The following is a 14,292-nucleotide window of genomic DNA, read 5'->3' as shown; positions in this document are numbered from 1 at the left end:
GGATGTCCACACGAGGAATGTGAATCTGTGGGACTTGGGCACCAGGAGGGGCAGACAGTGGGCCTGAGTAAGCAGAGCAGGGCCTGGGGGCCCCCTTGGAGAAGTGCATCAAGCTTGGCCTGTGCTATCGGCCTTGCCTCTCCTGGGTCCCTGGGGAGGAGGAATTGAGCAGTGTTGGTGGAGTGACCACTCTCGTCCCCAGGCCCTGCCAGCATTGGCCCTTCAGGCTCTGGGTTGGGGATCCCATGGAGTGTGGGTCCCACTGTGCCCACCAAGGAGGCCTGGAGGACTTGGCAAGGAAGCACTGATGCAGACATCACCTGTGCAGAAGCTTCCAAGTCAAGATCCAGTGGGAACTTTTGCCCTGCACGTGGATTTCAAGTCCAGAACACACATCAGCTTCTAGCAGCTCAGTTTATTTTCTAGATACAGAGTCTTAAAACCCAGTACATCCACAGCCTGTGAAAAGGCATGTCTGATCTGGCTCCAAGTGCTGCTTCTGGGTCCCTCCTGACTGGACACGTGCAGCCAGTGTCACCAAGTCAGACTGTAAATGGAGCCAGTGCTGCAGCTGTGGGTGCCCTCCACTCACCCCAGGCAGATACCACCGTCCCCTCACAGGCTGTCACCAAGTTAAGTCCTAGGGACCCTGCTCAGGCCCTACCCTGGCTAGGGGGTCTCTGTCTCGACAGGGAGGGTTTCCTTTTTCCATTCAGGCTCAAGTAGGTGATTATGAAATCAAGGCTGAGACAAACACAGCACAGGCTTTATTCAGTGGCCAAAGAACAGAGAAGCAGGAACTAAGTTCCCAGCTTAACTTCTTGCCCACCTGGAGAAAGTGGTTTGATTTTAAACAGTAAAGACAAAGGGAAGAGGAGTGAGACTAATGCTGAGGAGGCAGGTATGTCTGAGGGAAGGGCAGGGTTTTTCCAAGTTAGTGGGGTGCCACCTCCTTTTTACCTTTTTTGGTTCTTCATGTTGGATTATGAAGCTTCCCTGGTGGCTCAGAGGTTAAAGCGTCTGCCTGCAAGGCAGGATTGCTGGTTCCGGAAAATCCCCTGGAGAAGGAAATGGCAACCCACTCTGGTACTCTTGCCTGGAAAATCCCATGGACAGACAAGCCTGGTACAGGCTAGTCCATGGGGTTACAAAGAGTCGGACGTGACTGAGCGACTCCACTTTCACTTTTTTTCATGTTGGGTCATGGCCACCAGGAGGTGTGTCTCTTAATATAATGACTGAGTTAGCAGCGAGCGGTGATATGAAGTGAGATCTTAAATTCCCTGCCCAGGAATTGAACCTGGAAAGCCTGGATGGGAACCAGGAATCCTAGCCACCAGACCAACAAGGGCTAAAGGCTAGAAGCTACTTTTCCCTGGATCTTTGCCCCCAGTGAAAAATATATTTATCACAGAGGCAGAAACTGTAAATGCAGGTATAAAATTATTAGAGACGTAGAAAAACAACAAGTGGGACAGCACATAGAGAAATGGTTTGTTAAGAGAGAAGCACAGCAGAGAAAGGGTGTGGGCAAACCCCCTAGTGAGCAGGAACTTCTTCCGGGTCTTTGTCTTCCTTCAGGCCAACTACCTGGTTTCTTTTCCCACACCTGACCTACCCTGGGACCTACCCCTGGGTGCACACTCACCCCTCAGCCAAGATGGATCTTGAAGTGAAGATTTCTGGGAGGAGCAAGACTCCTCATGGCCTGGCATTATCTCTTGAGTTTTGAGCCACAAGAAGCCTTTCTGTGCGTGTGTAGTGTCTCCCTTGTCCCAAAAGAGTGAGGGGCAGAGATCCCTGAATCCTTTACACATACAGGATTTTGTCCCCTCTCTGTCCTTACCTTGACTATTACCGTAAGGTGTTTACAAGAGACAAACAATGGCTATTTACTCTCTGTTGTTACTTCCATTTCGGAGGGCAACCAGGAGGCTGATTGTAAATACCTAGACTGAAGCCCACCTCTCTCCTCTCAGAAAAGCTAACAGTTGTTAAGTATTCACCCTGAAGCCCACTTCTTTGTGTGCCGTGACATGCAAACAGGAGGCCAGTTATAAATGTCTAATCTGGAGCCCATCTATCTCCTACATCAATAATACAGTAAAATCAACTTACAATGAGACAGGTTGTGAACAAGGACACCCCTAATATAGGAGGGTTCAGACGCTGCTACAGAACACCTGATCCATTCCTGACAATACTGAGTGGAGGGAGGGGGGCATTCAGGCAGCAGGACAGACAGTTTGCTCTGGGTGCTCATGTGGGGAGCACAGCAACAGGGGCTCAGCCTGCAAACCCGAGAACCACTCGCAGATTGGCTCCTGGAGTGGCAAGGAGAAGGGATGTCCCTCCTGCTAGACATGGAGGAAGGGGGTGGGTCTGCTGGGCTACCTCACCTCGGGGACTTGCTGGGAGGCTCCAGGCTGGTGTGCTCACAGCTGAGACAGGCCTCAGGGCACAGTGGGGATGCATGGCTGGGAGGGGCCCTGAGCCAGTCACTCACGACCCTTCATGCCCCTCCTCCCTCGAGGGTGTCTAGGGTATCTCTTCCCCCAGTGATGAAGGGCAGAACCCTGACAGTCACCCCCGACCCCTGTCCCCCAGGGAAGCTCACTAGAGACTTGGCACCCAGCCGGGGGCTCGTCACGTGGTGGTGTCTGCCCTCACCCTCCAAATGCCAGTGCCCAGAAGCAGAGCTGAGGCTCAGTGTGAATTGTGAACCTCGTGTTTAGTGCAAACAGCAAAGGTGCAGAGGGCTGCCCCTAATGGGAAGGAGGCTTTAGATCAGGGCAGGGCACTTCTCACCAGCTCCATGAGCTTCCTGGGGCAGCTGTGACAAATGAGCACACACAGAGGCTCAGAACAAAAGAAGCCTGTCCTCTCTCAGTCCTGGAGACCAGACGTCTGAGGTCAGGGTACCCCAGTGCTGCGCTCCCTCCAGAGGCTCCAGGGAAGGGTCCTTCCTGCCTCTTCCAGTTTTTTGGGCTCCAGGCGTCCCTGGGCTTGTGACCACCTCCCTCCCATCTCTGGCTCCATCTTCACCTGGTGTCTCCTCTGTGTCTACATCTGTTAGAAGGATGCCCTCTTTGATTTAGGGCCACCCCCATCCAGGATGACCTCATTTCCACATCTATAATCAATTATACCTGCAAAGATCTACTTCCAAATAAGGTTCCATTCACAGATTCTGGGGTCATGTCATGGACATAGCATTTGGGAGCCCCCCCATTCACCCCCACTATAGCACCCAGTTCCCAGACACCAGCCTGCCTTCCTCAAGACAGTGTTCAGTCTGTTGACATTCTGTCTTCCTGCACGGAGGCGTCTTTTGTTTCTTACTGTAACTTAGGCTGGGTGGGGGACCCTGTAGGCTGACCTCCCAGTGATTCCAGGGACCATGCTGAGTGTCCTCCCGGGAGTGTGGGAGCTTTGCCAGAGCGCCCTGTGCACATTCTGTACTGACCACTTGGTGGTCAGGCACCTGCACAGGCTGGACTGGTCCCATCAATAGCCTGGTGCTCCGTGTGCGGGCCTACATCTGTGATGTGTGGACCCACAAGATCGGTGGGAGCCCTCCTGCCTGCCCCGGGGCCTCCAGCTCCCGACAGACCCTCCAGTCCTGGTGTGGGCACCCGCATCTAGTCATGGACTCCTGCTCCTGCCGTGGACACCCCATCCCATTGGCCCCCAAGAGGGAGGGGTGAGAACTTGGCCATGAAGAAGACAGGGCAGTGGCGGGCTCGGACTCCAGGCCTGGAGATCAACTGTCTTCTGTCCCATCCAGGTCAGCGCTAAGAAGTCTACAGAAGCCAAGCCGTGGATCCACCTGCACATAAACAAAAACCCAGAGTTAAGGAGTCGGTCAGCAGAGTGGAGAAGACCAAGCAGAGGTCCGCCCAGCAGGAACAGAAGCAGACAGAGAGCAGAGGTCTGTGCCCTCAAGAGTCACGACAGGACTGGGGCGCCTGGGAGCTGCTTGTGGCTTCTGTGAACAGACGCAGCCTTCTGAAGAGTGAGTCAGCCCTGTGTCCACAACACATGGGACCCTAGAGGCTTGGTTGTGTTACCAGTGTCGAGCTGAAACAGCCCATTAGGAGCTTTACACAACTAGACAAGAAGACATTCATCTTATTCCTACAACTGGATTAATCAGAACTTCCTGCATACAACTTGCCTCACTAGTTCCTCCAATCTGAATTGCTCCTTGCTTGCCAAAGAGACTTCTTTTATTCTTCCAAGATAATAGATTCTCTATTTTTAAAACTTTTGTGTGGGAAAAAAAAAAAAATCACTGTTTCTTACAACACTAAATCTTCTCCAAAAATGCAAATAAAATATTAATAAAAAAGAAGATGAAGACAGAGCTGGCCCTGACTGCAGCAGGTGTAGACAAGAACTGGGGATGCTTGGATACTTGTCCCCCAAGGGCCCAGACCTGTGAGGTCTCTGACTAGAAGGGTCCACCTCCACCTGGGCTTACCTGGGGGGTCGCTGCAGGGACAGCGTGTCCTCGGGTGACTTTCCAACTTGCCCCACCCCAGCTTCACCCCCCAGCCCACTCCACCCCATTAATAGTCTTTAAATGGTGTCTCTCACCCAACAGGCCTGCACGGGAGGTTTTAACCCTGAGTCCAGTGAACAGCGTCCCATGTGTCCCTGCATGTCTCAGGAGGGGAAGGAGCCTCACTCTCATGGTCCTGCCCCATGCACCCGGGGCTGCTGGAGGTGGGGGTGCGGCAGCCCCAGGCTCTGTTCTGACAGAAGCTCCCTTTCTGTGGACAAGCCTTCTCTCCTTATCCTCCCTGGAGACTCAGGAGGCCACAGCATGGGGGCACCTGCAGCACCAGGACCCCACCCTAGGAAATTTCTCAGAAGCAAGGACCAGGCCTGTGGGCTGGGGGGAGAAGGGAGCCAGCCTCTTGGTGATGCAAGGGGCTAGGATGCCTCATACCCAGGAGGGCCTTGGACTCAGCTAACTACCACCTGGGGTCTCCTGGCCCTCCCCTGGTAGAGGGGCTCTTCAGATTCCAGGGACCCAAGACCCCCCACTTCTGACCCCAGTTGCAGAGTCAAGGTCCCAGAGACCCCCTCCCAGCTGCTTTTCTTAGAGGCTCCCAAAAGTCTCTGAAGCTGTTATACTTGGGGTTAGTTATGATGAAGGATGCAGGTTAAACTCAGTGAGGACAGAGGTGTGGAGCAGGGTCCATCCTCCTTGGCTGTGGCAGCTCAGGAAGATCACCTGAGTCCTGAGGTGTGGGATTTATTGGGGTCTGTCACAGCAACGTGGGGCCACGACGTGCCCAACCTTGGCCTCCAACCCCCACGGGAGACTCAGGAAGCCCCACCATGCACCACGCCATCAGCACAGAGCAGCCTGGAGCAAGGCCCAGGGAGCCGGGGACACGCCTGTCAGACTCAAGGTGAACTCTGGAGCCAAGAGCAGAGGCATGGCCTCTCTGCAGGCAGATGACCCCACACCAAACAGGCCCCAGTGCAGCGCCCGATCCATGTGGCCAGCAGGGGAGCACATGGGTCAGCCAGAGTCCATGTGCCTCAGCCTGTGACCCCTGACCACATTGCCCTGCTCTGCTCACAGAGCGAGGCCAACAGAGGGACAACAGGAAGGGAACAAAGCCTGCTCAGGGTCAGGTTGGGTTGGAAAGGGTCCCAGGAGCGAGCACCCGGCTGCCCTTGCCCTGAGCCGAGAGCTGACATCCACCCTGTGGTCAGTCACATCTCCCCACAAAGGGGAGGGCTGCCTTTCCCATGTCCTGCAGCAGGGTCATGACTGCGTATACAGCGGGAGGCACAGCAGTGCACGCAGCAGGACTGATGCCTGCCCTCCTCATGCAGTCGGAGCCTGGTGAGGGTGGACCGACCCTACAGGACCCGGGGCCAATCCCCGGGAGGATGTTGGGGTGAAGCGTTTAGGAACATCTGGAGGGAACCCTCACCCTTAAGCACAGGTGACTGAGGGGACACGACCAAGGGTGGGCAGGAAGGGGAGCCCAGGGAGGGTCCTGGGTCATCCGTGATTCTGGACGAGGGGTGTGGAGCTGGAGGTGAAGGGGATGGGGGCAAGAAACTGATCCCTCGACGGCGAGGAGATAGATAATCCCAGGTAGAGAGGGAGGGGGAAGACTGCCCAACGGGAGGATGGAGACACCAGCAGGTGGCGATGCAGGCACAAGTGCCAGGGCTGCTCCCTGCTGGGAGGCACCCAGCCCCGCACCCCTGGGAACCACGCGGAGTCCAGCTAGACGCGAGCCAGGAAGAGAAGGGAAGCCCGTCCACACTGCTGAACCCAACAGTGTAGGCGTTCCCACTCCTCTTCACCCGGTGCGGGAAAAGGGCAGATGGAGAGAGATGGGGTTGAGGTGGTAAGTGTGGGCACTTGGAGCCTACAGAGGAGGGTTTCCAAAAGAGGCAGTGAGGTCACAGGGAGCGGGAGAGGGTCAGGGTGACGCCAGTGGGACGGTCAGTGAGTGCTCGGCAAGGGAGCCCGTCCGTCCTCCCTGAGGCCGGCCCTCCTTCCCGAAGGCGGGATCTATGAACACAGCCCATCCTACCCCCGCCCCCTGCCCAAGGCGGTTTTCTGGCTGCCTGGTTCCCTGAAGCTGGATGTTTGTGGGGACACGGGCCAGTCTGGCAGCCCTCGTGAAGACACCGCTCTCTCTGAGGGAGTGAGGTGGACACTCAGTCCCTGGTCTGTGGATGGTCGAGTCCTCTGGGTGTCATGTCTCTTCTTGGGGGTCACTAGGGCCTTATCCTCACTCCGAGGGGTACGGAAGGGGAGGGATGGATCTGTTCGGGCCCAGCTGCACCTGGGCTCTTGGGGAGGACCTCTCTGGCCAGATTCACAGGCTTCAGTCACCACTGCCCACTGGATGCCCCCCTCCAGGAAAGGACCTGTCCTGCGAAACTAGGCACCTGGGTCGCAGGGAGCGACTCAGATGGCCACACTCAGGTCAGGAGGTGGGATGGGGTGGCCTGCAGCCAACTGCTGCGGTCACCGCAATGCTGTGGCTCCTTGCTGAGGCCTGAGATGCCCGGCGGCAGGGGTTGGGGGAGAGGTAGCCATAACAGGGATGAGTAGGAGGTTCTTGGACCCTGGGTTCCTCCCCCAGGAAGAGTGCGGGTTATGTCTAGAGGGGAAGCAGCCAGTGACCATCCTGGGTTTCAACAAGCACAGCGTCCCTCCCCCACAGGCCAGATATCTGTTTCTTGAGCCCCCATGACACATACCAGACCCTGGGGGAAGTGGGTATTGGAACAAGGGATGCTTGTTCTCAGGTCTGGAGCCCGAGATCCAGGTGTTGGGCACCAGCTCCTCTTGAAGGTTCTGTGGTCAATCCGCCCCCGGTCTCTCCCTGCCCATCTCTGTCTCTTGCTCTCATCTTGCCTTCTCCTCCATGAGTTCTGCTCCCTCCTCACACACAGGTCAGTGACCTCATCTCAACCCAGGGGAGTCCGTGATCCTGGGGCCTCTTGAGGCGACAAACCCTGGGGGTCAACACAGCTTGTGGGGACATGTGGGGCAGGGAAGGATGCTCCAAGGCCGGAATCCAGGAGCCTCATGGAGGAAGTGGTGTCCTGACTCAGGGAGGATGGATGGACAGGCAGAGGCAAGAGGCATGCCAATGGGGGTGGTCACCCTTGCCCTCTGGGGAGTGAGGAGTCTCTAGAGGGCTGGGCAGGAGCTGACAGGACAGGTATGTCACAGGAAGGCAGCCTGGGTGGCTATGTGCAGGGTCACATAACGGCAACCATAACCCATAACCCAGCTCTCACGCCACTCCCAGCCCTGATGTCAACCCTCCAAACCAACACCAAGAAAAATCTAATCAAATCACACAAATACTTCAGAAAACTAAAACCACACCAGCATACTTGATGAACACAAAAATCCTCCACAAAACTGGAGCAACATGAAACCAACAGAACATTGCATGGATGATGCCATAATCAAGTATCTCGACACCACAAATGTCAGGTTGTTTCACATATTAAAACTAAGCAATGCAGTGAACCACTGTAAGGGCACAATGTAAAAACAGACTATCATATCAATTATTGCAGAAGAAACTATAATCAAACCCTAATGCTATCTCATGACACAAACACTCAAGAAAGTAGGAATAAAAGAATACTTGTGCAATATTAAAAAGAATAATATACAAAGCTGTAGCAAACTTCATGCTCAGTGTTAAAAACTGAAAGATTTACTCCTGAAATCAGAACAAGGCCAGGAAGCTGACCTTCACCACTGTTACTCAATAGGGTACTGGAAGTTCAACCTAGAGTTTTAAGGAAAGAAACAAAATTTTCAATGTGTGAATGGAAAAATTAAAACTATATCAATTCACAGAATACAGATCACACCATCTTACAGATAAAACTTCCTATAACAACAAAAAATTATTTGACTAATCAACTAATTCAGCAAAGTTACAGGAAAAAATATCAATTCATAAACATTTATCTTATACATGTACATAGTAATAAATAATCTGAAAAAGAATTTATGAAAGCAATTCCACTTTAAATAATGTCAACATATATATTTAGGAATATATTTAATCAAGTACAAAATTTGCTTTTATGTTTGTAAAGTTGTCTGTACATTTGAAATTACTAGTAAATTACTTTTCAAAACACCATGTCAAAACCATTCCAGAAAAACAGCATCAAACCTCCAGAGAGAGGCCAAGACATACCCAGATCCAGTTCACCCGAAGTCCACATGGAATTTAGAGGCACTGTGGGAAAATCATATTAGGAGCCGCTGTTCTCTGTGTTGTGGATGACCTGGATGTGGTAGAAACAGTGGAGTTTTGGAATTCCAATCTTCCACATCATTCCACCAAAAAAATTAGAAATGAATTCAGTAAAGATGCAAAATCAATATATACAAATCAACTGCATTTCTAAACACTAATATTGAGCCATCAAAAAGAGAAAAACCAAAACTATTTACAACTGCATCAAAAAGAACAAAATACCAAGGAATAAATTTAACAAAGGATGTTAGATACCTGCATACTGAAAATTTTACAATGATGAATAAATTGAAGAAGACACAAATCACTGGAAAGATACCCCTGCTCATGAAATGCAAGAATTAGTATTGTTAAAATGTCCATTCTACCCAAAGTATACAGTGAAGGCAAGCCCTCCTAAAATTCCAATGAAATTTTTCACAGAAAAAGAGCAAATCCTTCTAAAATCTGTGTGGAATCACAAAGGATCCCAAAGAGCTAAGGGGACCCTGAGAAAGGAGACTAGGCAGGAGGTATCTCCCTCCCAGACTTCACACTGCATTTGGTGAAGCTACAGTCACCAAAATTGTGAGCAGCTGGCACAAGAGGCACACCGCCCAGAGGAACAGGACAGACAGCCCAGAATTCAGCCCACACGATGGGTCTGTTAATCTATGACAACGAGGCCAATGACTCACCAAGGGGAAGGATAAACAGTGCTGGGAAAACTGGACACCACATACCAAAGAAAGAACTTAGACATCATCTACGCTGCACACAAAACTGACGAAAAACCCAGCTTTCCACACCAAGTCCCTCTGGATCGACTGAGAACAGCAGTCATTCACACAAAGACGTCTCTCCAAACTTCTCCGTTTTCCTCACCTTTTCCTCCCCAGGTTGCCTGGGTCGTCAACAAACGACCCGGCGTGGACGCAGCCCCGTGTTGGCCTCCCTGAGGCCAAAACCCCAGGGAGTCCTAAGGGAACTGAGCTCCTGTCGGCAGAGAAGCTGACCCGGGAGTTCCAGATGGAAGCCCTGCAGTGCCTCAGAAGACACAGCTCCTCTCAGCTGCTGCTGCTGCTGCTAAGTCGCTTCAGTCGTGTCCGACTCTGTGAGACCCCATAGACGGCAGCCCACCAGGTTCCCCTGTCCCTGGGATTCTCCAGGCAAGATCATTGGAGCGGGTTACCATTGCCTTCTCCGCCTCTCAGCTGCGCTGGGAGCCAAATCCACCGGAAAGCAGAAGCGCTGTGGGTCAGCGCCGCCCCGTGGTCGGTGTGGGAGGTGCAGGCCATGCCTCCCTCACTCTTCATGGGAGACAGCCCTCCTGCAGGTAGAACTCCTGAATCCCTTAAACTGTGGAAATTCGAACTGAAATGGAGACAATAACCCAAAACTTTTCTAAAACTTAAAAGCAATGAATTGGAAACCATATGGGATGAAATAAATGTAGGTACAAACTTTACAACTTACACCAAATGCACTCAAAAGTATTCATGTTGTTGTTGTTTAGTCACTAACACATGGCTGACTCTTTTGTGACCCCATAGACTACAGCCCCCAGGCCCCTCTGTCCATGGGATTCTCCAGGCAAGAATTCTGGAGTGAGTTGCCATTTCCTCCTCCAGGGGATGTTCCCAACCCAGGAATCAAACCCATGTCTCCTGCACTGACAGGCAGATTCTCTACCACCAAGCCACCAGGGAAGCCCCAAATTATTCATAGACAAATTTTAAATGCAAAACTATTCAAAATTCTAGAAGAAAATATAAAAGAAAATTGACATGAGTTTGGGTTTGGTCATGTACATCACAAGCTCTGTAGTTTTAAAACACAACACAAAAAAAGCAATCAGAAAGTAAAACAAGGGATTCTGTGGCTTTACTAAAATTAAAGATTGCTACTGTATGAAAGACCTTGTTCAAAAAATCAAAAGCACAATATAACTGGGAAAAAATATTTGCAAACAAAATATCAAATAATATTTGCAAACAAATATCTCAAAATATACAAAGAACTCTAACACAAGCAACCCCATTAAAAATAGGAAAGCTCTATTCAATGGCTACTCCAGTATTCTTGCCTAGGGAATCCCGTGGACAGAGAAGCCTGGTGGGCTGCTGTCCATGGTGTCTCACAGAGTCGGACACGACTGAAGCGACTTAGCCCCAGCATTCAATGGCTAAGTCAAAGATTTCTCTTGGTAACTGTAACACTGTACTTGAAAATATGTGGTTATTTTCAAATATCTTTTGATAATGATTTTAACATAATTCCACAATGATAAGAGATAGACTCTGTATGATTTCAATACAAAATCATGAAATTTTTGTACCTTGTTTTGTGGCCCTGGATATGTTCCAATGTCTCCTGGTTTATAGTCTATGGGAACTTAAATAGAATTTGTACCCTGCTGTTGTGTGAAAATTTTATAAATCTTAATTATGTTGAATTGGTTCATAGTGCTTTTCAGGTCTACTATACCCTTCTACTTTTCTGTATATTCATGCTATTAATTTTTGAGAGTTTGATATTGAAACTCCAACTAAAAATCTGAATTTATCTACTTAAAAAATAATTGTAATATATAGTTGAACTATATGTAACTTTGTTTTGTATTTTCCAAGTCTCCTATAAATGTATTATCACACTTTAAAAAATGTTTAAATAAAAAAGAAAGAGAAAAAAATAGGAAAGCTCTAAGTGGATACCTGGTCAAAGAAGATACATGATACACAAAACTATGCCCAAGCCTGGGGGGGTGGGGGCACAGAAATAATGGTACAGTTCACCTTGCTGAGTCATGTGTGACCCTGGACCAGTCCTGTCCTTCCTGGAAGCCTCAGAGAGATGGAGAGGGAGGAAGAAAAAGAGGGCCAGTTATGCTTAAACCCAACTCTAACACTGACTGACCATTCTCACCACTTTCATTCAACATGATGTAGGAAGTCCTAGACATAGTAACTAAATAAGAAAAAGAATCCAATGGCAAAGGAAAAAGTAAAATTCTCACCGTTTGTAGATGCTTTATATAGAAAATCCTTAGGAAGACTCCCCAAAGCAAATACAACTCATTGGAAAATTCAGTTAAGTTGCAAGACACAAAGTAGTTATTGTTCAGTCACTAAGTCGTATCTTACTCTTTGTAACCCCATGGACTGTAGCACATCAGGATTCCCTGTCCTTTACTATCTCCTGGAGTTTGCTCAAATTCATGTCCATTGAAATGATGCCATCCAATCATCTCATCTTCTGTTGCCCCCTTCTCCTCCTGCTTTAATCTTTCCCAGCATCAGGGTCTTTTTCAATGAGTCGGCTCTTCACATCAGGTGGTCAAAGTATTGGAGCTTCAGCTTCAACATCAGTCCTTCCAATGAATATTCAGGACTGATTTCCTTTAGGATTGACTGGTTTGATCTCCTTGCTGTCCAAGGGACTCTCAAGAGTCTTCTGCAGCACCACAATTTGAAAGTATCAGTTTTTTGGCACTCAGACTTCTTTATGGTCCAACTCTCACATCCATACATGACTACTGAAAAAACCATAGCTTTGACTATATGGACCTTTGTTGGAAAAGTGATGTCTCTGCTTTTATCGATTACGTGGCTATACGTTGGCAACAAACAATCAGAATGAGAAATTAAGACAAACAATCCTATTGACAATGACATTAACAAAATTAAATACCTAGGAACACATCTAAACCAGTAGGTAAAAGACCTATACTTGGAAAACTGGAAGATACTGAAGAAAGAAATTGGAAATAACACAAACAAATGGACAGATATAATGTGTTCCTGGATTAGAAAAAATTCGTATTGTTAAAATGATTCCACACCCCATAGCAATCTAGAGATTTGGTGCCATTCCTGTCAAAATATCAATAGAATTTTATGGAGAACTAGAACAAACAATTCTAAAATGTGACAGAAAACACAAAAGAACCTGAATGGTCAATACAAAAAGCAGCACAAACTTGGACATATCATGCTCCCTGATGGCAAACTGTACTACAAATCTAGAATAACAACGACAGTATGCTATTGGGACAAAAGTATTGTCTAGGTTCATGGGACATAATTGAAAGCCCATAAATAAACACATGCATATATTCATCTATGACAAAGGAGGTAAGACTATACAATGGGGGGAAGATAGCCTCTTCAATGAACGGTATTGGGAAAACCAACAGCTGCATACACAAGAATCAACCTGGAATCCTTTCTCGTACCATCTACAAAAGCAACCTCAAATGAATCAAACGCTTCAATGTAAGGCCTGAAGCCATGAAACTCCTAGAAGAAAACATAGGCAGTATACTCTGACATCAGTCTTAGCAATATTTTCTGGCTCTGTCCCCCAAAGCAAGGGGAACAAAAGAAGAAGAAACCAATGGGACTCCATTCAATTGAAAAGCTTTTCAATGGCAAAGGAAAGCATCCACAAAATGAAAAGGCAGCATACTGAACATGACAAAACATTTGCAAACAATATATCTGAAAAGGGGTTCATATCCAAAATAGATGAAGAACTCACGCAACTGAGCCTCCAAAAACCAAAAATCCAGTTAAAAGTTGGAACTGAACATTTTTCCAGAATATGAACAGCTGGCCAAGAGACACATGAAACTATCATCAATATCACTTATCATTAGGGAAATGCTCAGCAAAAGAACAATGAGATTATCACCTCACACCTTAAAAAACAGCTACCATCCAAAACACAACAAATAACAAGTAGTAGCAAGGATTTGGAGGCCCCTCATGCATTTTGTTGGGAATGTTCACTGGTACAGCCACTATGGAAAACAGTACAGAGGTTCCTCAAGAAATTAAGACTAAAACTACCATATGATGCAGGAATCACACTTGGGGTATCTTTCTGAGGGAAACAAAAACACAAATTCAAAAAGATATACACACCGCTATGTTCATGGCAGCTTTACTGACAATAGCCAAGGCATGGAAGCCACCAAAATGTCCATCGACTGACAAATGGATAAAGAAGTTTCATATATATATATACACATATATATGTGTATGTGTGTATTCGTATACATACACAATGGTTTATGACTCAGTCACCAAAAAAATAATGATACCACAACAACATGAATGGACCTAGAGGGTATCGTGCTAAGTGAGATACAGCAGACAGAGAAAGAGAAACCTTATGATGTCACTTGTACACAGAAACTACAAAATATAACAAGTGAACAAACACAACAGAAATGGACTCATCCCAAGAACACGCTGGTGGCCGACAGAAGATAGAAGGATAGGGGCATGAGTGCAAAGGGTGAGAAAGGTTAAGGGATACCAAACTCCAGTTATAAAACAAATGTCACAGGGATGTAATGTACAGACTCAGGAGTAGAGTCCATGACCCCGTAATAACATTGTTTGGTGACAAATGGTAACTAGACTTATCTTGGTGATCACTTTATAAGGCATAAAAACATAGAAGCACTATGTTGTGTACCAGAAAATTAATATAATATTGCCCGTCAATTATAAAGCAGTTTTTT

The 14,292-nt window shown here is 48.3% G+C and overlaps 1 long non-coding RNA gene across 2 annotated transcripts; it reads right to left on the bottom strand.

Annotated features, from left to right (window-relative positions):
- Positions 1-395: 395 nt before the first annotated feature.
- Positions 396-9,963, bottom strand: LOC133237688 (uncharacterized). Of its 2 annotated transcripts, none has more exons than XR_009733303.1 (3): positions 9,648-9,963; positions 8,721-8,850; positions 396-3,829 (listed from the first exon to the last, which is right to left on the bottom strand). It is a non-coding gene; the product is annotated as an uncharacterized LOC133237688 (long non-coding RNA). The 2 variants fall into 2 exon arrangements; XR_009733302.1 differs by having other exon boundaries at positions 8,721-8,811.
- Between the last annotated feature and the right edge of the window lie 4,329 nt (positions 9,964-14,292).

This window comes from Bos javanicus, chromosome 24, assembly GCF_032452875.1.
Source record: "Bos javanicus breed banteng chromosome 24, ARS-OSU_banteng_1.0, whole genome shotgun sequence".
NCBI lineage: Eukaryota > Metazoa > Chordata > Mammalia > Artiodactyla > Bovidae > Bos > Bos javanicus.
The sequence above is the reverse complement of the archived record's forward strand: the minus strand, read 5'-3'. Positions and strand labels throughout refer to the sequence as shown.